Source organism: Macrobrachium rosenbergii, chromosome 48, assembly GCF_040412425.1.
Source record: "Macrobrachium rosenbergii isolate ZJJX-2024 chromosome 48, ASM4041242v1, whole genome shotgun sequence".
Classification (NCBI taxonomy): domain Eukaryota; kingdom Metazoa; phylum Arthropoda; class Malacostraca; order Decapoda; family Palaemonidae; genus Macrobrachium; species Macrobrachium rosenbergii.
This window is the reverse complement of record NC_089788.1, coordinates 54,173,578-54,199,804: the sequence shown is the minus strand read 5'-3', so window position 1 is coordinate 54,199,804 and position 26,227 is coordinate 54,173,578. Positions and strand designations below refer to the sequence as shown.

Sequence of the window (26,227 nt, the reverse complement as noted above, 5' to 3'; positions counted from 1 at the left end):
TTTGTTTGCATTGTTAAGTTGGCCGATGAGCTGTTAAAATGGACAGTTGGAGCATTTTAGGGGTGTAAATACTTAAGAGTAACAGTTGTAGAAGATTAACATAAGTTGACTATGGGTGTTTTGGGATGATGGTTTAGGTGTACTTTTGTTTGAAAGGATATTAAGTTATTTTGGTATGATAATTTAAGGTATATTTATGTTTGAACTAATAAATTAGGTAGTGAACTGTGAAAATAGGCAGTTTTAAGCATTTTAGTTTAAGGGGGTACAGGGTATTTGACAGTTGTAAGCAAGTTATAAGCATTTTTAGAGGGATTTTGCATTTGCAGGTTTTTGTATTTCTGGGCAGGGTTCTGGAACCTATCTCCGTGTAAAAAGTGGGGAGCACTGTACTGTTCTAGTTCAGTTATTTTATAGGCATGTGGAAAATGACTGATGGTAAAGAAAAAAGTTATATCATTTATTCATTGGTCCAGAGCTCCTTTGACCTGTATTCTTGATTGTGATGTCAACACAGCTTTTATGGAATATACATGGATGATTATCTGCCTTATTGATGCCAGTGACAGTATGGGCCCCCATTCCTTAACAGCCCCTTGTTGGTATATAGTGGAAGATGAATACTTCATCTAAGAAGGTACAAATCGCACATTAATTAAATTAGTACATGTATTATGGTCATGATTTTGTCTCAGGCCTTATGGGAAAGTGAGTTTAACAATACAGTAAGCAGATTCTTCAGTTCTCAACAGCTTGTCCAGCCCTACATTTTCATTGCCAAAGGTTTAGACTACATGAAAAACCTAATGGCTCTGCACGGGAAAGCACAGTACCCGTGTACTTCTATACTTCATTTTGTTGGGTGAACTTTTGTGACAAATGAAATAGGCAATATAAATTTAAGTGTATCGGTTTGGATTTTAAATATGTATAAAATTTTGTGCCATATTTTGTATCTCTTCAGAATGTCACTGAGAGAGTGGATAATGACACCGTATTCAGAAGTATATTACATTTCTATTCTAGTAATAGTTTTCAATATACTTTTGGCTACTTGTAAAAAAATCTGTGATTCATTGATAATATTTTGAGTCACCTTCCCCTATTGTTTATGCTTTTGTCAAAAATTTAGTTTTATTAAAGTGCATCCCCCTCTATGTGGGACCACCTTGACATGGTGAGGGGGCTCTTGAACCGCAGGAACTTCGTGGTTTTGAGTCCAAGAGTCTCATATGTAATTAAGGGATTTTGACAGAGGAAAAATCTATTTCTGAGGAAGGTCCCGTGTCACCCGGTGAAATTCCATTACAGCACGAATTTCTAGGTATAACAATGCTAGATATACCAGAGAAAAAGAGCTTTCAGGAAAGCTGGGGTTACTACCCCAGTCGGCGTCTTCTAGGAAGGCGTCGGTATAATGAAGGGTGAGTGAAATACCACTACCACGGAAATATACCGAAAGATCTCTCCTTATCAAAACCCCGGAAAAGAGCGGTGAGCCGTTACAGCCCCCACCCTCAACACCCGCCAGGACGGCGACACCAGCGCCACCTACCTCATTCCATGCTAGCACTAACCCCAGACTTGGCATGTGCAAGGAGGGGAGTACTAGATGAGTTAGGGAGGGTCACGGGTGACACGGGACCTTCCTCAGAAATAGATTTTTCCTCTGTCAAAATCCCTTTTCTGAGTCCAGTCCCGTGTCAGCCGGTGAAATAGTGATAGAGAATCATGCCAAGACTGCAACTACTAGGAAAAAAAAATGGGGGTAATCTGAAGAAATGCAAAATTTAACGAAAATAATTTTAATCAAGCAATCTCTTTCATGAAGCAAGAATACTAAAAGCAAGGTATCTTAAATCTAAGGCACATCAAAAAACTTAGCACTATAAAACAAGGGAGGTCCCGGCATGACGGGAGAAAAACCTCAAAAAAATCTTAAAATTACTTAAAGGTAAGTGAAACATGAAATGTGCACAAAATAAGCAAATACAACCTTAATACTATACACGTAAACTTAGGCTAAACACGTAAGAGACAAAACTAATGAAAATTAACAAATACACATATCTGGGGTACATGGAGCCAAATAAAAAACTGTCCAGTACCCCACAAGAGAAAACAATTATGGCATGTCAGATTACACTTTTCCATCAGTAGATACAAGAAACATCAATATGAGGGGCCAGGCAGTGAGGCATAATCAACCAGGAGAATAAGCAGAGAGGTAAATGAGGCAGGCGGGCGGGGAGGGAAAGGACAAGGATATGAAATGATTAATTAAGGTGGGGAGATGACACTTCCCACAGCTATTGTAGAAAATTTCAGGGCTTCAGCGATTTTAAATAGTGGCGTTTAAACACTAGAGGTGATTTCCAACCCGTATATTTAGATAACTCTGAAAAGTCCATATTATGAAAGTAATTAATGGAAGTAGCAACTGCTCGAATATCATGAACTTTAGGAACTGAATCTGGGTTGGCCTGTTTAATGAAATACAAAATTTGTTGTCTTATAGCATTCAGTGAAAGAGTACCACCTTTCTCCCTGATAAAAAGAGGACCTGACTTACTCTGTGGAGTTCTTAAGAGGTAAGATTTAAGTGTATAAACTGGACATAAAGACTGGTTTTGAGGAAGGGGCACCACCTTCCAAGGAGACCACCTGTCCTGTGGGTCTTCGTTCTTAGCTAAAAATCTAGGGTCAGGGAAAGGAGGACCTCTCCAGATGGGGAGAAGTTAACAAAATTATCACCTCTAGTGAGAGCCGACAGCTCTGAGATTCTAGCACCTGAAGCCAAGCTAATCAAAAATAAAGTCTTCCTTAACAGATCCTGATAAGAGCAATGGAAGTTATCCATCTCTGATGCTAACTTAAGGGCGTCATTGAGAAACCACGTAACAGACTGTGGGCGTGATACTGGTCTCAGACGAGCGCATGCTCTGGGATAGATGAAAAGTAGGAATCTGTAAGGTCGATTTTAAAGCCGTAAAGAAATACTTTCTTTAATGCTGACTTGATTGTGGTAATAGTGGCGGGAGCCAGGCCTTTCTCAAACAATGATCTAAAGAAGGAAACTCCTAAATTAGCTGTCATGATTTTGGCTTCAGATGCTTTTCAGGAAGGAGGCTAATTTTTTGACTGCTGAGTCATACTGTCTAATAGTAGAATCTCTTTTATCTGATTCTAAAAACAGAGTGTTGACAGGGTCAATGTTCGCTCCTTTTGAGCTGCGAATTTTATAAAGTCCATAAAACTAGGGCATTCTGAATTCTTGAGGAAGCTGACACAGTCTTGGTTTGTACTGTCTGAGTCAGAATGGGCTTGGGAATCCGAAGACTCCGTAATCCCAGTTCCTGAAGAGAGGGAACCAATTGCTCTTCGGCCAATAGGGGCTACTAGGGCTAATTGACCCTTTGAATGTCCTGAGTTTGTGTAAAACTTTCAGCAGTAAATTTATTGGGGGAACAGATAAATCTTCTCCCAATTGTTCCAATCTACTGTCATTGCGTCTGTGGCGAACGCCTGAGGGTCCAGGTTGGGGGCCACATAACAGGGGAGCTTGAAGTTGCTCTCCGTTGCGAACAGATCCACTTGGAGACCCGGAACCTGGCGGCAAATCCATTTGAAAGATTCCGCGTCCAGGGACCACTCCGTCTCCAACGGGTATTCCTGGACAGGGAATCCGCCACCACGTTCCGGACTCCCGCTAGGTGGGTGGCTGACAGGTGCCAGCCGTGCTTGTTCGCCAGGGGAGAAGATAGCAACCATTACTTGGTTTACTCGGACCTGATTTGGAGCCGCCCCTGTTGATGCAATGAACTACCACTGCGCTGTCAACACCAGCCTGATATGAATCCGGTTGGGAGGGCGGATTTTCTTCAGAGTTAGAAAGACCGCCATAGCTTCCAGGGTATTTATATGGAACTGCTGAAACATTGTGGACCACGTTCCTTGTACTTTTGTTTTGGTGAATATCCCCCAGCCGCTTTAGAGAAGCGTCTGTGTGAACTACTAGTGCGGAGGGGAAATTGAAGCGGAACTGTTTTGGACAGGCCTTTGACTGAGGTCCAAGGCCGCAGCCTTGTCTTTAAGATTTGAGGGATAGAGGAGACCTTGTCTCTGAGCTTGACATTGGCTCGACTCCGCCACACTCTGTTTATGTCTTTTAATTTGGCTTTCAAGAGCAGGTTTGTCACTGAGGCAAATTGAAGAGACCCAGGACTCTTTCTTGGGATCGGCCGGGATGCTGATGGATTTTGAGAAATCTCCTGGTGAGAGATGCTATCTCTTTCCTCTTGGGAGGCGGAAGGGATAGCGTGTGGATGACAGATCCCACTGGAGACCCAACCACTGAAACCGGGACTCCGGAGTCAGGCGGGACTTCTCTCTGTTCAGTTGAAAACCAGTGACTCCAGGAAATTGATGACTATGGACGTGGCTTTCTGACACTCCGGAACTGTTGGTGCCCAAATTATCCAATCGTCCAAATACGCTGCTAGGGATATTCCTTGGGACCGGAGTTGCTGTACTACCGTGTCCGCCAGCTTTGTGAATATCCTGGGTGCAATGTTCAGACCGAAGGGCATGACCCTGAAGGAGTAGGCTTGATTCCCGAGTCTGAAACCGAGGAACTGAGAGAAGTTCAGCGCAACCGGGACGTGATAATAAGCGTCTGAAAGATCGATAGAGGTGGTGACGGCTCCCATGGAAGTAGAGTCCGTACCTGAGCTACCGTAAGCATGCGAAAATTTGTCGCATTTTATGTAGAGATTTAGACGCGACAGATCCAGGATCACTCTTTGCTGATCGGAGTCTTTTTGGGAACAGTGAATAACCTGCCTTGAAACTTTAGGTGCCTTACTTTCTTTATTGCTCGTTTGTTGAGCAATTCTGTCACATAATCCTTTAGGATTGATGTGGGTGGCTGGTAAAACCTGGTTAGAGGAGGAGGGTTTTGATCCAGCTCCATCCCAGTCCCTTGGACACAATGCTGTGTGCCCAAGGGCTGAAGGTCCATTGGTCCCTGAACCAAAACAGGCGACCGCCTACCTGTGTTCTCTCAGTGGGAGGGGCGGGTTTATTCCCCTACCACGCCCAGGTCTTCCTCTTGGGGTGGTGTTGGGCCTTCCTCTGTGGGGGACTTTGCCTCTTCCTCCCCTTGCAACCCTATTAAGGCCGTGAAAATAACCCACGGCCCTCATATGGGGTTGTATGCTGGTGAGGCCACATAGGAGGGTGCAGCTGGTTGGACCAGCACATACTGTTGGGGTGAGCCTTTGAAGTGGATGGCTGGGCCACTGCCGAGACCGGGACGGCTTGGACTACCGCCTGATGGTGGGCCTCTTATGCCTCCTGAAGCGTTTACCTCCTCTCGATTGGGGCCGGCCGATTCTGGGGTCTTGCGCTTATAGCGGAAATGCCCCAGCGAGAGCGAAGACTCTGGTTGGCCCGTGTAGCCTCAGACATAACGGATGTAACCTCCTCTTCAGGGAAGAGGTTAGGTCCCCAGATCGAGCTTTTAATGAGCTTGTTAGGCTCGTGGCGGATAGTAGCATCAGCAAAGATGAACTTCCTACATTCCAGTCTGGCCATGATAAATTCAAATGCAAGTCAGACTGGAAACCTCGCCAGGAAGGACTTAGCTAAAACCTGAAAAAGGGCTCGTCCGAGCAGGAGACGGCAGTAGCTTCAGTAAGGCAGCCGGAGTTCAAGGACCGGGCTAACTTAGTCCGGGCATCAAACTCCGCTTTCAAAAAGCTTCCGGCAGCTTAGGAGCTGTTCACTAAACTGCGTGGAAGCGCAGAGGGGTCCAGCTTCCCGATGGTGAAAGTGGGACGGGCGTCACCCAGAACTCATTACTTCCTGGGAATACCAGGAAGTAGGATCTGTCTCCCTTAGCTGTGGTAAGGATTACCATCAAAGCATGCTCGGGCCGTAGCCAGAGCAACTTTGTCCATGCAAGGAGTGGGAAGGTTGTCTCCCAGGGCGAACATGGTGAAATTGCCCTTGAAAGGGGTCAACCGTGTTATCTGCCTGCCACTCCGTCCAGAGTGCGCAGGAGAGCCGACTGAGCTTGGTCCCTAGGGATGATGACAGTCTCCTAGGAACCTTGTCTGACGAATCCAGGCTTCCTCCGTGAGCCTCACGAAGCCTGGATAAGGGGGCAGGAGATCGGGGGAAGAACTCCAATTCCTCCAACCGTCTCGTGCCCAGACCCTCCACTGTAAGTTTGCCATCGTGTTGGATGGCCCGGAGTGCGAAGCGCCAAGGGTTACCGACATCGAACAGCGGGAGGTCCGCAGTGTCGGGGATAACATACTGTGGTTCTGGCTGGGGTTGGTGAGCCAAACCTGCCAGTATGTTATCATGACTGGCAAACTTATCGGTGATTTTTCAAATCTAGAATCTAGGTCCTCCGTAAACTTTTGTAAAGTTCATTGGCAAGGGCCTCTGCATCGAAAGCAGGTTGGCGAGGAGGGCTTGGTTTGCAGCCCTCTTACTCGCGCCTTTGCTGGAGGAACCAGATTTGCTCCCGGAGGCTACAGGTCCTGAAACCTTAGCCTTCGACGGGGGAAGGGCAATGCCTTCTTGGAAGTCGAGGACTTATAGCCCTTCGCCTTCCATGAAGTCTTCAACTTCAACTTGGGGATAGCAGATGGAGCTCTATCACCCAAGGAGGAAGACTTCACAAAACCTGCAAATGAAGAACTGATGAAGCAGGGAGTCAAATAAAGGGGCCCACCCCAACAACCTCACTTACCTCACCACTTACCACCTGGTCCTGCTCCGTATTCATTGGTTCCAGGTTGAGATTAATGGCGGCAACATCCTCCGAGACCTCGGCGTATAGAATATCCACTTGAGGTGGCTGGGTCTCATCCCGGATTTGCTGGATGATTGGGGTGGCAAGATCTTCAGGCACTGCAGCGCCACCCCGTGCGCGGGGTAAAGCAAGTCCCTCAACCTGGCGTCGAGGACGTAGGGCTTCCCCGACGGAACGTTCCTTCCAAACCCAGCCACCCAGGCCCGGAGGGATTTCAAGGCAGACTTCTTGGAATTTTCGTCCGCCTGCAAGAAAACCAACAATTAGTTAGGAACGAAAACCATTCGGGACCTCATAAACAATAAACAATATACAATATGAGGAGCATGAACCGGGGAATGGAAGACTGTCACTTACCAACTCATCCTGGATGGTTGAGCAGAGAGCAAAGCAAACCTCACAACCATCAGGGTGCCAAACAACCAGGTCGTTAAGGCGGACTGCACAACCAGCGTGGGTCCGACAAACTACGTGCCCGTAGGGGTTGTTGGAGAGGCGGTACACCCCGGCTCCTCACAGCGAACAGTCTGTAAGAAGAAAAGTACATGAACCTCACACCTAAGCAAACTAAAGCTGGCAAGGCCAGGAAACTCAACTGCAACCGAATACTCCGGCGGAGAAGAACTCCCAAACATAAACTGGGCCAATAAGCTCTAAATACACAGAGTGGAAGGTAAGGGTTTCAGACCGGAGGACTCCGGGAATGAAGGAAAGAGAGACCAGGAACTAACCATAAGGGCTGCCAGTAAAATAACGGCGGAGACCCTGGTATAGGACCGGACTCACGTATATATGGATATAATGAATAATAAGTACTCCTGTAAAAACAACTTATCTAATAAAACAATAAAAAAAGTAACAAGTGATGGTAAGAACTCAAGAGGGACCGGAGGGGTCCACTTCCCTTACATGATAAAAACCTTCCCACCCTTACTCCCCGCCGGAGAAACAAGACGGGTAAAATGCTCGTATGTTCATAACATAGGCTGAAGCAACACATTTCACCGTAATCAACGTGGCCGGCGGGGAGACGAGAGGTATGAGACAGTGTTTCGAACACGTTCGAGTAAACAAACCACCCACCCCACCACAGCGATGCTAGGGACAATATGGGAGGAGCGAATCCCTCAACCAACAGGAGAAGTCCCTGAACTCGGAGAAAACGCCATCTAGCGTCACCACCGCAGTAGAGCAAGGCTGGAGGGGAGGAGGGGGAGGGTGGAGGAGGAGGAGTAGGCTACCAGGAAGGGACAGGAGACAGGGAGAAACTCACCCGCTCAACTGCATCCTTCTCCCAGAATGAATCTTGGAAGGGAAGCCTGACTGGGAGCTACACAACCCAAAGCCCAACTCCTACCTAGGCGAAGCCTAATATGGACCTAACCTAGTATAGGTTAGGGAGGAAGGAGTGTAAAAGGGGAGGAGGAAGCAACAGGGAGAGAAATTTTGTGCCGAGAGCCAGCAGGGATCGAGAATGGGGGGTAAGGAGGCGACTAGCCTAGAGGAAACACATCCAAAGAACTCGATTCCCCCAAATGGAGGAAGAGAACTAAGGGGGCTCACTCTGACCCACAAAAACGACCCGGAGGAAACAGCAACAAAACTCCCTCAACCTGAACTCCCCACCCAGGGCAAGGGATGGAGCTTACACTCCAAAATAACCATCACATCACAAAAAATAAAATTGTTCATTAGGAAGCGTAGCCTACCACGGGGAGCGGTTAGATTGAGCTGACGGTCTCACCAGAGGCAAACCACACAATAAAAAACAAAAAAAATAAAATAAAAACTAAAAATAAAAGAGAGCACCATCTTCAAGTATAAAATAATTAGCCTACTTGAGACTAAATGAAAAGGAACCCAACCTGGGGTACCAGGACAGGATGGGGCAACTCCAAGAAAGGCCAAAGGCAAAAAAATTCAAAAGTGGAGGGGGAGCCACCGCAAGGAACCACCAGGAAGGAAATCAAGGGGCAAAAAATCTAAATCTATAACGACTGGGAGACAACTCCAACTGAAAAGAACAGAAGGAGTCGCCTCATGTCGACATGGCTGGCTGGGGACGCCGTGGCGTCATCATAATAAGATCTCAATATTTATGAAAACACGAGACCAAAACAGCCAATAAAACAGAACAAAACCCCACAAGAAGATGGTACTTAACTTAGAGATGGAAAAGGTGCTCGATGCCATTGTAGATGAAGAAAAAATCCAAAATAGGGGACGAGCACACAAAAGAAGCGAACGATATGTCACGTGCTAGAAAATGGAATGTAGTAGGTGGCGCTGGTGTCGCCGTCCTGGCGGGTGTTTGTGTGTGGGGGCTGTAACGGCTCACCGCTCTTTTCGGGGTTTTGATAGGAGAGATCTTTCGAGTATATTTCCGTGGTAGTGGTATTTCACTCACCCCTTCATTATACCGACGTCTTCCTAGAAGACGGTCGACTGGGGGTAGTAACCCCAGCTTTCCTGAAAGCTCTTTTTCTCTGGTATATCTAGCATTGTTATACCTAGAAATTCGTGCTGTAATGGAATTTCACCGGCTGACACGGGACTGGACTCAGAAATATATTTTTTCGGATTAATTTTCAATTGAATTTTCCACCTATCTTTGCTAAAATTTATTGGACCTTTAAATAGGAAAAGATATAGTTGGGATTGGGTGTATTAAATACTAAATATACCCTAATTTCTCTACTTAATACCATCAATGAAATAAAATAAGACCTAAGAGTTATCAGATTGATGGTTTAAAGGCAGAACTATTCTTCAGGGCTGTAAAGATTTGACTTTTCCAAAATGTCTGGTTCTGGGGCAGGACTCTTGGCATTCCATCCGGTTTGACATATGATTAGATTTGGATATTGTATTCTTGTAATACTCTCAGTCCTAGGAAGCAGGTTTGCCAAACACTTGGGCCACTTAATCATGTTGTGCCAATTGAGTGGGGTTTAAGGACGTAACATTTGGGAGTCAAAACCTGTGCCATTGGTGGAAAACAATAGTCCATGAAAGGCTGATGAATATCTTTTTGGAAGAAGTTTATTTTTTTATTTTTATTTTATTTTATTTTGTCTGCAATGGGTTTATGAATAGTGACCATAATGGGATTTAAGTAGCCACTGGTCCCTTTGGCATGGTACAGTCAGGCAGATGTTTATAACTAGAGAATTCATGAAACAACCTCACATGTTTGGAAATATCCAAGAAAGATACTCCTTAGTGTAATTACACTGGATGGGTCTATGGCTCCAGTGCAGAGAAAAACCCAAAAGATCAAGTAAATCCTGGGTTCGGCTTGACCCAACCTTGACCAAAGCATTTGTTTTGGTAGTGGAAGTTTCAAGCCCACACTCATGGAACTGACCAAAATATTTCAGCATTAAAATTTGAAAATTCTATTAAATCAGCATCCAACATCAGAAATGTCATTCAGACAAAATAAACAAACTTTTATAGAAGACCAAACAAAAAGTCATTTTGACAAAGACTATTTGTCTTTGAAAAATATAGAGGGGCATTAATGTAAAGTCTTGGAAAAACATGATACATTCAGCACTCAGGGTACCATTGTTTTTACTGAAAATAACAATGAACCAATAAATGAAAATGCTATTAGAGTTACCTTCTCAAAAAGATTTTCCACTAGATGGTCCAAGATTGTGAGGAGTATGTTGTATCAAGTAAAAAAGCAATAAACAGATATTAAGTTCCAAAAATAAAATTTTGGGTGAACTCAGATGGTGCTTTAAAAATAAAAATCTTAAGGTCACAAGCAACAGTTAAGACCCTATTTTAAATGACTGCAATGTCAAAATTGCAGTGAGTGCCACGATCCAGAAAAATTGTATAAATGAACCAGTATGCACTAATTGTGGATCTTAAATTTCATGAACAATGGAAGTGCAATGAACCAAAGTGTATAAACTGTTGGGCAGAATCATCACATAAGGAATTAATGCATGTATAACATATCCATCTGGAAATCAAAAATGTTACAAACAGGTGAAGGGATGTCTATAAAAGATTTTTTCAAATTAGAATTGAAAGTGAGAAATTCAAATCTGAACTTTTTTTTAAATATTCACAGATAACAAAAACCAATAAGTGAAACAAAACTTTCACATCCTTTTCAAAAATTTGAACCTAGAACACTTTTTCTCAGTAGACTGAACTCTTTGTACAACAAGCACAGTAGACAATTGATTGGAATTATTGATGACTTGGATACACAGATGTTATCATTTCCCAATGTTTTAATTCCGTTATTACAGAATAATCCCACCAAGCATGTCCCTCAATATAACATTTATGCAAATTGGGAACTATATGAATTCCACAGCTGGAATATCCCATCATTTGAATATATACAAGATTAATGAAACAGATAGATTTCTTGTTGATTTCATTAAAAATGCTTTTGATAAGTCAATATCAAAATTTTCCAACAAAACACAACTGTTGGTCTCAAAAACTAACAGAATTAATAAAATAAAACACAAGCATTAAAGACTATAATAATTTGAAAGAAAGTTAGCAAACTAAATAAAACATTAAATAATAGAAGAAAGTTCAAAAAGTCACTTTTATTTTAAAATCATTATGTTAAAATACTGATACAAATATAACAAAATATCCTCTCAAAATTTCAAGAAGTAATTCAAGTAAGTCATTTTGGAGGAATTATAGATCAGATCTTCAAATAATACTCATTCAAAAATATGGCAAAAATTAAGAAAATCAAATGCTGTCATCTTGTTAAACCACCTCAGACATATCCATAATTAAAAATCTTCATATAAAAGAGTACTTGGACCAAATGAAATAAGTAATTGTAATTGGAGAAAACTTTAACATTTCCTATAAAGTGATAAAAATTTAGATAAACACTTACTGCACAAAAAAGTATAGAATAAACAAAAATAAATTTTGAAACTAGAAGAAAAAAATACATTATTATAATAAAGAAACTTTAATATGGAAGAGTTAATTTGTGTCATGAACAAGTTAAGAACTTGGCTGCTGAGGTGACAATCCAACTTTGTTTTGAAATGATCATTATAAATAGCAAACACATTTCTCACACATAATAGAGTTTTATAATCACTTATGTTTTCAAAATTTATTTCCTAACATGGCAATACAGACTATAATTAGTCTTAACAATTCTGGAAAGGATCACCAGTAACTGTACCCTTTGAGACCAATTTTTTAACAAGTTGTTTACCAAATTCTAGTAAAATGGTAAATCTTTGACTCAGCACCAGGCCCATTAGAGAAAATAAAATTTTGATTTTTTCAATTTGGCATCACAATGTAACAGATCGGTACAGTGGATTCTCTGTCAATAGCTTGGACAAACCACATTTACATGAGCCAGTTTGGTAAAAACAAGTTACTGCAGTTTAGCTGTCTTTTATTTGAATTGAAAAGGTGTATTTACTGACATCTGGAGAAAATATGCAAACTATTAAAATGTGCATAAAAACAGCATTTGATGGAACATTTGTTCAGCCATTTTATCCAAAACCTTCTGACTTTAACATGCAAAAATTTTCTAGTGACAGTTGGTCATGTATTGTGAAACTACAGAACATTTCCCTTGAAAATGTTATTCTTGAAGATAGCGTCATTTGGTGGCACACTGTAGGTCTAGCAATAAAATATCAGTAAAATTCTACCTATTGGAACAAAAAAGTAATCTCTATATGGATGATTTTAATATACATTCTGCATCTCTCATAAAAATACAGATCGATGAAAATTAATAAAACTATAAGAAAAAATAGATGAACATTAATGTTATCTGTAGGTTTAAATTATCCATACTTAAGATTTAACAGTCATGTTTTATAAAATACAAAAGTATGAAGAAAGGTGAAAAATAGATTTAAAAATCAGAAATATTCCATAGTAAATTGGCCAAATAACAAAATTTTTGGGATTAGTATTTGATATCATTAAATTGCAAGGAAACATAAACAACAAGGTTTCAAAATATAAAGGAGCAATAAATCTGATTAAAAACTATCAAACACTACTTGGGCTGAGAAGGTGAAAGACATAGATTGCTGTATTGAAAAAATGCAACAGTGTAAAGTATCATTGATTACATTGCAAATATATGGCTCAGCATTGGACACAATGCAAAAAAAACATTAGTCCAGTTCATAACTAATTTTTTGAGGACATGTTCACTGAGTTTAGATCATCACCAACCTCATCTTTAAAGTTGAAGTGGATAACAAACAAAATATAATAAAGTTTGAAAACAAATGAAAGTGCCTAGAGAATTCAAAAAGAAATTATCCAACAAAAATTATTTGAACTAAGAGATGTATTTATAAAAATCACTCACCACCTTTCCTCTAAGAAAGTTTTGACATTTTGAGTCGTTGAATTGTAAATGTGATATTGCCTTCAATGGTAAAATTGCTCATTCCTTGGACTATGAATAAAATAAGGATTTGTGACTGACACAAAATCTTAATCAAAAAGTTATGCAAATTTCCTTATCCCAAGAAATAAAATTTATCAGGTTCTCTCAGTGATAATGCCTCAGTATTTACAGCTGAGTTATGTACAATAGCATCAGCCATAAAAATAGTTAAAGAAACCTCTTTAATAATTTTGTGATTTTTAGTATTGTAGAAGTGTCATTAATTTTCCATTCAGCTCAGTTACAAACCACAAAATCAATTTACATCAAATAAAGTTATTACTCCAAATTTATATAATGCAACAATAGGAAAAATATAGAAATAATTGGGTCCCTGCCTTCTAGTAGTTAAGGGAAATGAAAGAGGCATTTAAAACAGCTAATTAAAGCAGCCCATTTGACACGATCCAATGTAAATAGATAATTACTTTTAATGATTAATATAACACACATTTGAAAGTAGCATTATAAACAAATTCAAATAAATGTAATCAAAAAGAACCTGAAAAACACTTGAAACAAATAAAATGGTCAGTTTAAAATGAAGTTCATCATACCAATGAGAGAAAGATAAAAAAAATTTTAACCTGAACAGTACTTAAATGCCTACTCTTTGATTACTAAACCTGGAAACTAAAATTGTCTGTTGTGTCAATGTCAAGTACATGTCATACATCGCTTAACTAAAAATGCTGTTTTTGGTGTTCGATGAGAAAAATAATTAAGGCCTAGTTAATTTTCCTGGTTTTAAATCACGCACTCTTGAGGGATCTGGGAATCACTGGAAGAAATCACTCTTGTTTTGTTTCTAAGCTCACCCAGACGCCTACTTCATTAAAATAATTTTCTCCTTGTAGTAGTTAACTGACCAGGAAGCATCAATGCTGCTATTGATCTGTCCAAGAGCAGTTTGTTTTGACACATCCGTGTTTTGCAGAACTTTCACTCACGCAGTGTTTTGCGTATTTGTGAGGCAACAGGACGTTTGCAGAGATGTCCCAACGTCGTCAGGACCGTGAAATAAACATACTGCCTGTCGGTCAGTGAGCGATGAGAAAAAGTTTTAGACTGGGATGCTGGAGAGGGACCAAGCACCCAAGATGACCTAGCTTCTCAACGCTTGTTGTGCGGCCACGTGTGACATTCGAAGGGACCAAGGACCCGTCCCATGCTATTTTTACGACCCTAGGAAGCATCTGGGTGTCCTGAGGGGCATCCGTAAATTTTTGAAAAAAACTTTCAAGGCTGAAAATCCTGGCATTTCTTGAGTCAAATTGTCGTAATTTTTGCCGTTTTATATTATTCGTTACATAAAGTGTTATACATCAAAATGTGCGCAATTTCATGTAGAATACAACAAAAAATAAATCATTCTTTTAGTTTTTAACAGTTTTGAAATATTTTCATTTAAATTACGATAACTGGAAAATTTTAACATTGGTCAATTTTAACTCGACCGAAATGCTCGAAAACGAAGATCGTAAGCCAAAATTTTACATTCTAGTAACAATCAATTATTTACCTTTATTCTGCAAAACAAACAGAAAGTCTCCAGCACAATATTTCGATTTATGGTGAATTTTGTAAAAACTTTTTCCTTTGCTCTGCAAAAAATCCTAGCATTTCTTGAGTCACATTGTCATAATTTTTTGCTGTTTTATATTATTCGTTACATAAAGTGTTATACATCAAAATGTGCGCAATTTCATGTAGAATACAACAAAAAATAAATCATGCTTTTAGTTTTACCATTTTTGAAATATTTTCATATAAATAACGATAAATAGAAAAAATCAACCTTTGGTCAACTTTAACTTTTCGATGAAAATGCTCAAAAAATGCAATCGTAAGCCAAAATTCTTACATTCTAGTAACAATCAATCCCATTTACCTTCATTTTGCAACAAACGGAAAGTCTCTGCACAATATTTCGATTTATGGTGAATTACAAAAAAACTTTTTTCCTTCCATCCGCACGTAACTCATATTAAAAATCCTAGCATTTCTTGAGTCACATTGTCGTACCCTTTTTTTCGCGTTTTATATTATTCATTACATAAAGTGTTATACATCAAAATGTGCGCAATTTCATGTAGAATACAACAAAGAATAAATCATGCTTTTAGCTTTTACCATTTTGAAATATATTCATATAAATAACAATTTAGAAAAAATCAACCTCATCAGTATTTAACTCGATCGAAATGGTAAAAAAAAAAATTTGATTGCTAAAAAACTTACAGTCTAGGAATATTCGGTCAATTTCCTTCAGTTTTGAAACAATTGTAAAGTCTCTAGCACAATATTTATTTATGGAGAATTTTGAAAAAGGATTTTTTACGTTGCAATGTACTAATTCATGGATCATTTTGTGATAATATTTTCATCTGTGTTGCTTTAATCGTTTAAGTTGACAATCTGTTACATAAAAAAATCATTGCAATTTAGTGTACAATACAACTAAAAAAATTAACTCATTAGCTTTAACTCGTTTTGCTTACTTTACAGCGATTTGTATACAATTATATACGAAGGTTGTCATATATTCCAATATTTATTTATGATAATGATATTTTTTCATTTCTGATGGTTGCATACTAAACTTCAGGCAATGAGAAAAAAGGAGCCAAAATGAACTTTAATCTTAAAAACTAAGCAAGAAGTGATTTTTGAAAAAACTTTTTTGTTTTTCTTAATCCTAACGCCGATGGCATCGGGAGACGTTTTATAAATCAGGGCTTCAGACCATAGGGTTAGTGAGCAGCCCACATGAACCAGCTCCCGAATGCTCAGAATGCAAAGTGATAATAACAGTTTTTTTGTTATGTGAATGCCCAAAATACAACCCACATCTGTTATCAACTTTTGGAAATGGATTGGTTGGTGAAGTTTTATCAGAATCTGCAACATTTTCAGCTGACTTAATTTTAATATTCATGAGGAAATGTGAATTAATTGATAAATTATAAAGAGTAATTTATGAAAATACAAATCTCACCAGGCAAATATAAAAAAATCCGAATTTTAAAAATCTTAAGTTACTGTATTCAGAATTTTATCATTACTCCTTTTTATTTATTTTTTAATTGTACAGATGAAACTTGAGTAAATGTATTTAATGTGTGCATGTGTTCTAGTGTGGAAGCATATGCAAATTTTTTGCATATTTTTAAAATTTCATTACCGTTCATCATTTAGTCCTAGTGCTTAGCCTAATTATTGCTTAGATCTGGTAAAGTCCATTTCATTTTTAATCTTTTGGGCCCCTTCAAAGAGCTGTTAATCAGCTCAGTGGTCTGGTTAAACTATTTTAATAACAATAATTTATATATTTCATCTTAATCGCTGCACTGAATAATCCTGATGGGTTCTGGCGCTTGGTCTTCAAGACCTAAATTTCATAATCAATCAATCAATAATATTAAGTACATGGAAGATAGCAGATCAACAAATTACATATCTTTGGTTTTCCATTTTAGGGTGAAATGTATTTCAACACACCCTTGGTTTATTACAGATTTGGTGCTTTGATGGTCTAATTTAATAGGTTTTATAATTAACAGAAATCTATCTAAATATTATAAGCAAAACTTGAATAGAGAGTAACTGTGATGTTATACCATTATATCATCTTTGTGAAATTGGCATTTGAGTTGTTGGGAAACTTTTTCTTACAGTATTAACTTTAGCAAGCACTACCTTATTTTTTTGGTAAGTGTATATGATTGCAGAAACATAAAAGAGTTTAACCCACATACTGGACTTCTTTTATACTTTTTTGGGCAGTGTTCAACACCTAGCACTTGCTTGTTTAGAAATGTCTTATGGTTTGTTCATATCTAGGATCGATAAAACTACTCAAATATCTGTCATCCAATTTCTTATAATTTTCACATGACAATTGTAAAAAGTTACTAATTTTAAATAATAAAGAAACATTTTTGTGAATTTTATGAAAAATTAAATTTTTACTTCAGAGAGAGAAGAAAATAAAATCAGATTATTAAAAGAATGGGGAATCGAGAATATAGGAGCTCTTTCAGTGCGAAAGTGCAGCCATCACCTAACAAGCAACAAGCAGGACCACTGGACACTATACCAGGAAATGCTGCCATGCCTGAAAGGATGGTAGATCCAATATTCCTGTATTTGAGAATATCAGAAGTAACAGGAGATAGGTTGTTCCACTTTTTGTAAGGTAATAACATTTTAAAAGAAAAAATAATGAAGATTTGGCATTTAGTCTGTAAGCATCTGGAAAGAAAGTAGTCAGATTCACACTATTATGTTGAGATGTGGAATCTCAGTGACTAGGTTATCAACCTATATCCTGTACTGGCACGATTGTGCCATCTTACCAAGTGGTTTTATGTGTTGCATGGTTGGATTGCTTTACTTGACAGGACCTCGACTCTTAATTCTCCCCATAATCATTCACAGCTAAATATATCCTCTGAATCTTTGTTTTCTACCCTGTCCTTGATTTTTTGTCTTCTACTGACAAAGTCTAAATTATTGGTTTTCCTTTCATGTCTGCCTGGCTGCCAGGCCCTCAGTGTGTCTGTCATGCTTATTATGTCATCACAACTCATACATGGTTGAAGGAGTTTATGTCAAACTTGGTACAGTACTAGGATAGCCAGCCCATTGTGCATAGCTGTGCATGAAGAGAGGTAATTTGTTATATGGAGAGCTTTTATTTGGAACATATCATGGCAAATGAAATGGGCAATATAAATATAAATTTTAATTATAAAGGTTAACCTTTTAAATATATATAAAATTTTGTGCAATCTTATGTGTCTTTGCTAGAATGTCACTCAGACATGATTGCAATACTTGAAAGGAAATGCCTGGATGATGACACCTATATTCAGAAGTTTGTTACAACTTTATGCCAATAATAGTTTTCATTACAATGCTGTTGATTACCTGTAAAAAATTTGTTAATTATTGTGTCATTACAACTACTGACACTACCTTACAAATGGAACAAGTTATGTTATGAATGGCTGTTCGCATGTTGATTTGTTCAAAAGTTGATTTTTAATATGTAGTGCATAATTTTTGTTGATGTTTACATTCAGTTTTTTGCTCTGGGTGCCAATTCTGCTAGTAAGAATTTTTGCAAAGAACAAAAGAACATTAGAAAGAAGAAGAACCTGTTCCTTTAAGCCCTTCCCTGATTAGCACGAGTATTCTCGGGATTAGCTACCATGCATTTTGCTTGCAAACACAAAAATATTTGTTTATATTCTTAAAATATTCCTATTTATTTCTATCTAACCAGTTTAACTCAGTCTCTGATAAATACCCATTTTCTATATTTAGTATTTTTTAAATCATGCAAGTATCCCTTTAACGCCGACTGGGCGTATTTTACATTGACAAAAGTTGTCTGTCAGGTGCGAGTGGACGTAAAAAATACGTTGACTACAAAAGTTTTTTTTTAAATATTCGCGGAAAAATACTTATAGGCATCGTTTGCAAAAAATTTTAAATCGCGCCTTGAGGATGCTGGGAGTTCACGGATCACGCTGTTGTTTTGTTTACAAGCGTGACCCAGCCCAGCATGCGCGAATTTCTTTCTTATCCCAAAAGAAAGCATCAGCTAACTGCTGAAAATCTCAGAAATTCTTTAGTCACTTTGTCGTACTTTTTGCACTGTTTTCTATTAGCCGTTACTTAAAGTTTTATATATGAAAATGTGCACAATTTCATGTAGAATACAACAAAAAATAACTCATGGTTGTAGCTTTTATCAGTTTTGACATATTTTCATAGAAATCACGATAAGTGCCAAAATTTCAACCTTCAGTCAACTTTGACTCTACCAAAATGGTCGAAAAATGCAATTGTATGCTAAAACTCTTACATTCTAGTAATATTCAATCATTTACCTTCATTTTGCAACAAAGAGAAGTCTCTAGCAAAATATTTCGATTTATGGTGAATTTTTGAAAAAACTTTTTCCTTACGTCCCGCTAACTCTGATGAAAATCTTGTAAGAGCCTGACGCTGTCTCTTCCAAATGTGTGTGTTCATGTGTTCGTCGTCCATCGGAGTGGACAAGACAACAAGAGCATCTCATTTTTTTCTCTAAAGGAACGCGATTTCAACCATACAATATTTCCGTCTGTTTCTCCCTAACCATGTTGTCTTGATGTATGTACAATCACCACTACTTGCATTGCCATGCAAGCATTCTGATCATGTACTCATAATGTTCCAACTTATCTTCTGTATCAAACTGTGCGTATGTTTCTGTTTGTGAAGACGCCAAACGTCTACGCCAGCTCCGATGGCGAGCGTTTTAACACACGAACACATATACGTGTTTGGAAGAGACTGCGTCAGGCTCTTACAATCTCAGAAATTCTTTAGTCACTTTGTCGTAATTTTTGCAGTTTTCTATTAGCCGTTACATAAAGTTTTATATATGAAAATGTGTGCAATTTCATGTAGAATACAACTAAAAATAACTCATGGTTGTAGCTTTTATCAATTTTGACATATTTTCATATAAATCATGATAAGTACCAAAATTTCAACCTACGGTCAACTTTGACTCGACCAAAGTGGTCGAAAAATGCAATTGTAAGCCAAAACTCTTACATTCTAGTAATATTCAATCATTTACCTTCATTTTGCAACAAACGAGAAGTCTCTAGCACAATATTTTCGATTTATGGTGAATTTTTGAAAAAAAATTTTCCTTGGTCCGCGCGCGCTAACTCTGCTGAAAATCTCAGAAATTCTTTAGTCCACTTTATCATAATTTTTGCACCATTTTATATTAGCCGTTACATAATGTTTTATATATGAAAATGTGCGCAATTTCATGTAGAATACAACCAAAAATAATTCTGGTTGTAGCTTTTATCAGTTTTGAAATATTTTCATATGTCATGGTAAGTGCCAAAATTTCAACCTTATGTCAACTTTGACTCGACCAAAATGGTCGAACAATGCAATTGTAAGCTAAAATTCTTACATTCTAGTAATATTCAATCAATTACCTTCATTTTGCAACAAACGAAGTCTCTAGCACAATATTTCGATTTTTGGTGAATTTTTTAAAAACCTTTTTTCTTACCTCCACGCGTGCTAACTCTGCTGAAAATCTCAGAAATTCTTTAGTCCACTTTATCATAATTTTTGCACCATTTTATATTAGCCGTTACATAAAGTTTTATATATGAAAATTTGTGCAATTTCATGTAGAATACATCAAAAAATAACTCATGGTTGTAGCTTTTATCAGTTTTGAAATATTTTCATATAAATCACGATAAGTGCCAAAATTTCAACCTTCGGTTTTTTTGACTCGACCGGAAATGGTCGAAAAAATGCAATTGTAAGCTAAAACTCTTACATTCTAGTAATATTCAATCATTTACCTTCATTTTGCAACAAACAGGAAGTCTCTAGCACAATTTTTCGATTTATGGTGAATTTAAAAAAAAACTTTTTATCTGCTCGTTATGAATTCATGCATCATTTTTGTGATAATATTTTCTCTGTGTTGCTTTGATCGTTTTACAATTTGTTATATACCAAAATCATCGCAATTTAGTGCACAATACAACGAAAAAAAAACTCATTAGCTTTAATCGTTTTGCTCACAGCGATTTGTATACAATTATATATTAAATTTTTTTCGCATCTGTCATATTTTCCAATATTTATATATGATAATGATATTTTTTCATTTCTGATGGTTGCATACTAAACTTCAGGCAATGAGAAAAAAAGGGAGCCAAAAATGAACTCTTAATCTTAAAATCTAAAGCGTGCTGTGATTTTTTGAAAAAACTTTCTTTCTGCTTGGCGCTAGCTCTCAAACCCCGCCGGCATACGGCAGACACTTTTGTAAATAGAGGCTCGGCGTTTAAGGATTAATAATAAAATAATAATACTGTAAGATTAAATAATATGTAACTCAAAGAGAGAGAGAAACTGATTTTCTCCCCTCCATTCAGGACACCCAGACCTCATTTAAGCAAAGATAGATGCTCAGAATTGATACTATTGAAATATTAAAATGATATTAAAGTACTATTGAAATTATATTAAAATAATATATAAGTGTTTCAGGATGACAGTATACACATTTTATGATGAGGTAATAATTTACAGTACTAATTTTCAAATATTAATATTAAGTTTAATAAGATTAAATAATAACATTGAATAAAAATAATTTCTCTCTCTCTCTCTCTCTCTCTCTCTCTCTCTCTCTCTCTCTCTCTCTCTCTCTCTCTCTCTCTCTCTCTCTCTCTTATTTATATGAGAGAATTTATCTGACATGTAATATGTATGTTTATTTCTTTTGTATGATAAATAAATGATTTAATTAATAAGCGCTAATTTTAAAATATAAGTTTAGTAAGATTAAATAATAATAATAGTAATGATATATAATATTTTCCATGCATTTGTGTAGTAAATTATCTAACATTTTAAACAAACAATTAGTGATTCCTAGTCTTTTTATCCTCGACTTGAGAAAGGAGGAGGGGGGGTAAATGTCAATTTACTTTACAGTTTGACAAATTCTCGTGGGGAAGAATTGTTGCCCTCAGAAGCTCAAGGATTTCAATCTTTTGATATCGTAAAGAGTTATTCTCCTCTCTCTCTCTCTCTCTCTCTCTCTCTCTCTCTCTCTCTCTCTCTCTCTCTCTCTCTCTCTCTCTCTCTTTCCAAAGGGTAGAATGTGAAAAATGGATAGATGAGAAATAGATGCTTAGTTCTGTCCTCTCTCTCTCTCTCTCTCTCTCTCTCTCTCTCTCTCTCTCTCTCTCTCTCTCTCTCTCTCTCTCTCTCTCTCTCTCTCTCTCTCCAAAGGGCAGAATGTGGGAAATGGATAGATAGATAAATAGATGTAGTTCAGCCCCCTCTCTCTCTCTCTCTCTCTCTCTCTCTCTCTCTCTCTCTCTCTCTCTCTCTCTCTCTCTCTCAGGAAAACATACTGTTTGTGTGTGTGTGTGTTCATTGTGTTTTAAAAATGGAAGACAAAAAACAAACAAATTTTGTTGTTGTCAGAGAGATTAAAGAGATAAACTCTCTCTCTTAAAGAGGTAAAATCTCTCTCTCTCTCTCTCTCTCTCTCTCTCTCTCTCTCTCTCTCTCTCTCTCTCTCTCTCTCTCTCTCTCTCTCTCTCTCTCTCTCTCTCTCTCTCTTTTGGGCCTTGTTGAATATGTCATAGTGGTAACTCTCTCTCTCTCTGCTTGGGCTGGAAGGCTTAGAAGTATGTCTGTATATATTTTTAAAAGTACTGTTTAAGATGACTTTGAAATGATATTAATGATATAATTTCAAAGATTAATACAGTAATAGGATGACAATTTACGGTATATTTGATGTTGGATAATACTTTAAGTACACATTCAGTATTTGAACTTTCTAGATACTCAATTACAAGCATTTTTAGGGGTAGGGTAGCAAGTATTCGTGGATTTTAACTATTCGCGGGGGTGTTTGGTATGCATCCCCCGTGAATAAGGGGGTTTACTGTATATTCAAAATGCTTTTGTCTGAGGGTAGTCTTTGTCGACTAACCTACCCACCAGACAGCTGCTGTGAGCCTTGTTTGTATGTGGGGGACGGGATACGCTATTACCTCGAGTTTCTGGGCAAATTTTCGTGCTGAGTCAGTGTTGGCACTGAGGATTGGTACACTTCTGGGGTCTACTTCGATGCTTTCAGAAGGAAGTAAAGACTGCAGCAAGGTTGGTGCAGTTGACTAACAGCTCCTGTCTTTGCCAGGCATTGTCCTACAAGCTTCCAGGCTTACAAGGCTCTTTGGTTGAACTTTCATGTTCAGTTGACCTAGAAGAGAGTGAAGGTTCAACTTTATTTTTTTCTCTTGGAGTTTCCCAGACTTCTCCAGTTGAGAGATTCGACTCACTTTCCATCACTCTTCCATATTCGGAAAGGAGTTAAGGGGAAGAAGAGAAGGGGAATGCAGGAGCAGTATTCTCTCCCCTGCAGCTGCCATTTATATGAGAGTGCCTGTCTCTTTTGAGTCCCAGACAACTAATCTCTTTTCCAGTCCAGTTCCTCCCCTTATTCTCGTCTCACAATAGGACCTCACCCTTAGTAGGGGTGTGTGCAATGCTGTAGATTGGTGCTAGAAGACAGTAAAGAGCAACTTCTCTTTTCAAGAGTAAATATATTGGTCATCTCAGAAATACCTTAGCTTTATTCTGTGGGAGGAAGGTCTTTTGTTCAGGACTGCTGGGTATTGATTTGTCCTGGCGAACTTGGTGGAGCTTTGGCCAGAGGACAGCCATCTTTCTTGAGTTTAGTGGTGATGAACTTCAAGGTTTTTATCCTCTTTTCTGCCCAGAGAGTGAGCAACTGGTTTGTTGGTTTATGGCTGCAGTTAGTCTTTCCTTTGGATTCTTGCATAAGCAAATTTGGGGCGGTTGCGCACAAGTTCTTGTTATATCAGGGAAAACTCACAGGGTGATGTCACTACTCTTTAGTTCCCTGTTGTTCTTGTAGAGGTGGGTTCCAAGGACAACTTCACCAATAGCAGAACTATGAGAACCGTACATGAGAATGCCAATAGGTTCTTTCCCCTAGGGTGGTAGGATGCACTTCTGGGCACTGCTCAGAGCAGTAAGTCTCACTTTAAGGCTGATGCCCAGATACCTTTTGACACCAGCTATACCAATGAAGACAGTTAACAGGGATATATGGTCCCTAAACACCTCTATGGCGAAGTTAATCGAGACTTCCAAATCCTGAGCTTATACATGGCTACTGTTTAGCACAACAGGAAGCTTCGGAGTTTCTTTCTTCTCCATGCTTGCTTTGGTTTAAACATGGAGAAAGGCTTCTTTCCTGGACGGCAACCTCGAACCTTACTTCTATACTCCGTGTCAGCTTTTATTACTTGATCAGCTGCAGGTTGATTTCTTTTCTCTGGAAAAGTCTAGGGCTGCTGGTGTCCATGCTGTGTCACATCCGAACCTGCTAGCTTTGTGGTTCGAGGTCCTAAGAGATATTCCTCTCTTGTTAAACCTCAGATTCAGCCTCTTGTAGTCTGGTATCTCTAGGCGTTAAGAGTTCTGGCACTTCATGCCTGGATGTTTTCCACCCTCTCCCCAGACAAGAGGGTTCTTTATTGGCTCTACATAGTTCTTGGATACTTTTGTTCCTTGAATGGCTGTCAACAAGACTAGAATCATCCCCGATTATTGGTGTTAGAGATGAAGTGTCTCTGATTAGACTGCTTGTCAGCAGGTAGCAGTGTTTTTCTCTCCTACCTTTGCAGTGAAAGCTTCTTTCCGCTCCAGCTCTTGGAAGACGTGGTTAGCCTTAGACCAGGGTTTGATTCTAGGAGTAGATCTCTTCTTTTTGAGGGAGATCTTTTTGTACTCCAGAGAAGCTGTACGTCTTTCTCTCTCTCGGGAATTGAGAACCCAGAGGATCGTGACTGTCACCTTTTGGAGTATGATTCATAGTGTGCAATGAGTCTTTTCGAGGGTTATCATCAAACATAGGTCTAAACCCAGAGACTGTCTCATTTAGCCCTGACATTAGTGTAGATATAAGCAAGTCACCCGGGCACTCCTATTTACTGATGCACTTGGAAAGAATTGTTTGGAACTGTCCCAAATTTAATAATCATATTCAGAACTGGTGGTCATACCAGTTTGAATGCTTCTCGATATCTCCACAGAAAGACTTATTAGTAGTGACTTGAGATGCTACTGAGTTCTATTTGAGTGCTGAAATACTATCTTTAAAGAACTCGACACCTCAGATTTGTATGTCAACAGCTCTTTGGTCAGTACTAACAGACTTAAGGAAGGAGTTTTCTGAGTACACTGTATCTCCTGGTTCCGTAACTTGATCCACATGCATCGTCTCTTCCAGTGTGGAAGGAGAATTGCAGCCCAGATGAGAGCCCATGACAGTAGGGGCATCACCCTGTACTTCACACTCAGTAAGAAACCTGTTGGCTTTAAGGCATTACGTGTGGAGAGAGGTGAACAGGTGTGATCACCTACAAGATGTTTTAAGTAGTAGGAATGTTGTAGCACTGGCCTTGCACACACTTTCTTTGGACCAGTGATGGCTCCTCAGTGGGTTGGATAGGGAAGCCAGCTCTCTTTAAGACAGGTAGCACCTTGTCTAGGTATCCAGGAGACAGGACTGGAGTGACTGTTTCTCCTTCCCCTCCGGCAAAGAGAGTCAGAGTATCTGTGAAAGGTTAACAGGACGGGAGTGACTGTTTCGCCTTCCTCTCCGGCAAAGAGAGTCAGTATCTGTGAAAGGTTATAAGTAATAGAGGGAGGAAAGAGGAAATGTTAGTCAAAAGTATAAGAAAGAAAAAAAGTATACACTTTATATACAAAATGGATGGACGTGAATGCAGGTTAGATATCTGACTGGGCACCAATCTTTTCATTGTCAATGAAGGGGTGCAAGTCCCCCATTTTCTTTGCAAGGGGAGAGGACAGACAGTAAAGCAATGTTGTTGATCAAATTTACTTATTGTATTCTCTGACACTTCAGTATGGGTTCTTATAGCCTAGTTGAGTAGTGGCATACAAAACCCTTTACTTAGTGGTTCAGAAGTCTAGCAACTGTTGCATCTCGTATATGCATTGTGCTAGAGGTGCTAAATGGACCAGGAAGGTAACATGCCAGGTTAGGCGAACCTACCAGTCAATTTAGAGAGTACCCAGATTCCTCCCACCAATGGGTAAGTCTCCTGTGTAAAGAAAGGTTTGTATTTTGTATAGGTTCAAATAGCAAATTTTAAAAGTAATGTGTATTTTCCTAACATACAAACCTGAAGTTCTTTACATGAATGGCTCCCACCTCAGCCCACCCCTCACTGGGTCGGAAGGCAAAGTGGAGCGCAGACTAACAGGAGGGAAGGGGTTCCCCCTGCCTGATGCTAGTTTACTATATTGTCAATAAGTTTGAATGGCCATTCCAG

At 38.8% G+C, this 26,227-nt stretch overlaps 1 protein-coding gene across 1 annotated transcript in view; it reads left to right on the top strand.

Annotated features, from left to right (window-relative positions):
* The window catches only part of LOC136831404 (uncharacterized), a 135,384-nt gene that overhangs the window by 92,293 nt on the left and 16,864 nt on the right, over positions 1 to 26,227 (top strand). The gene's annotated exons all lie outside the window — the stretch shown is intronic.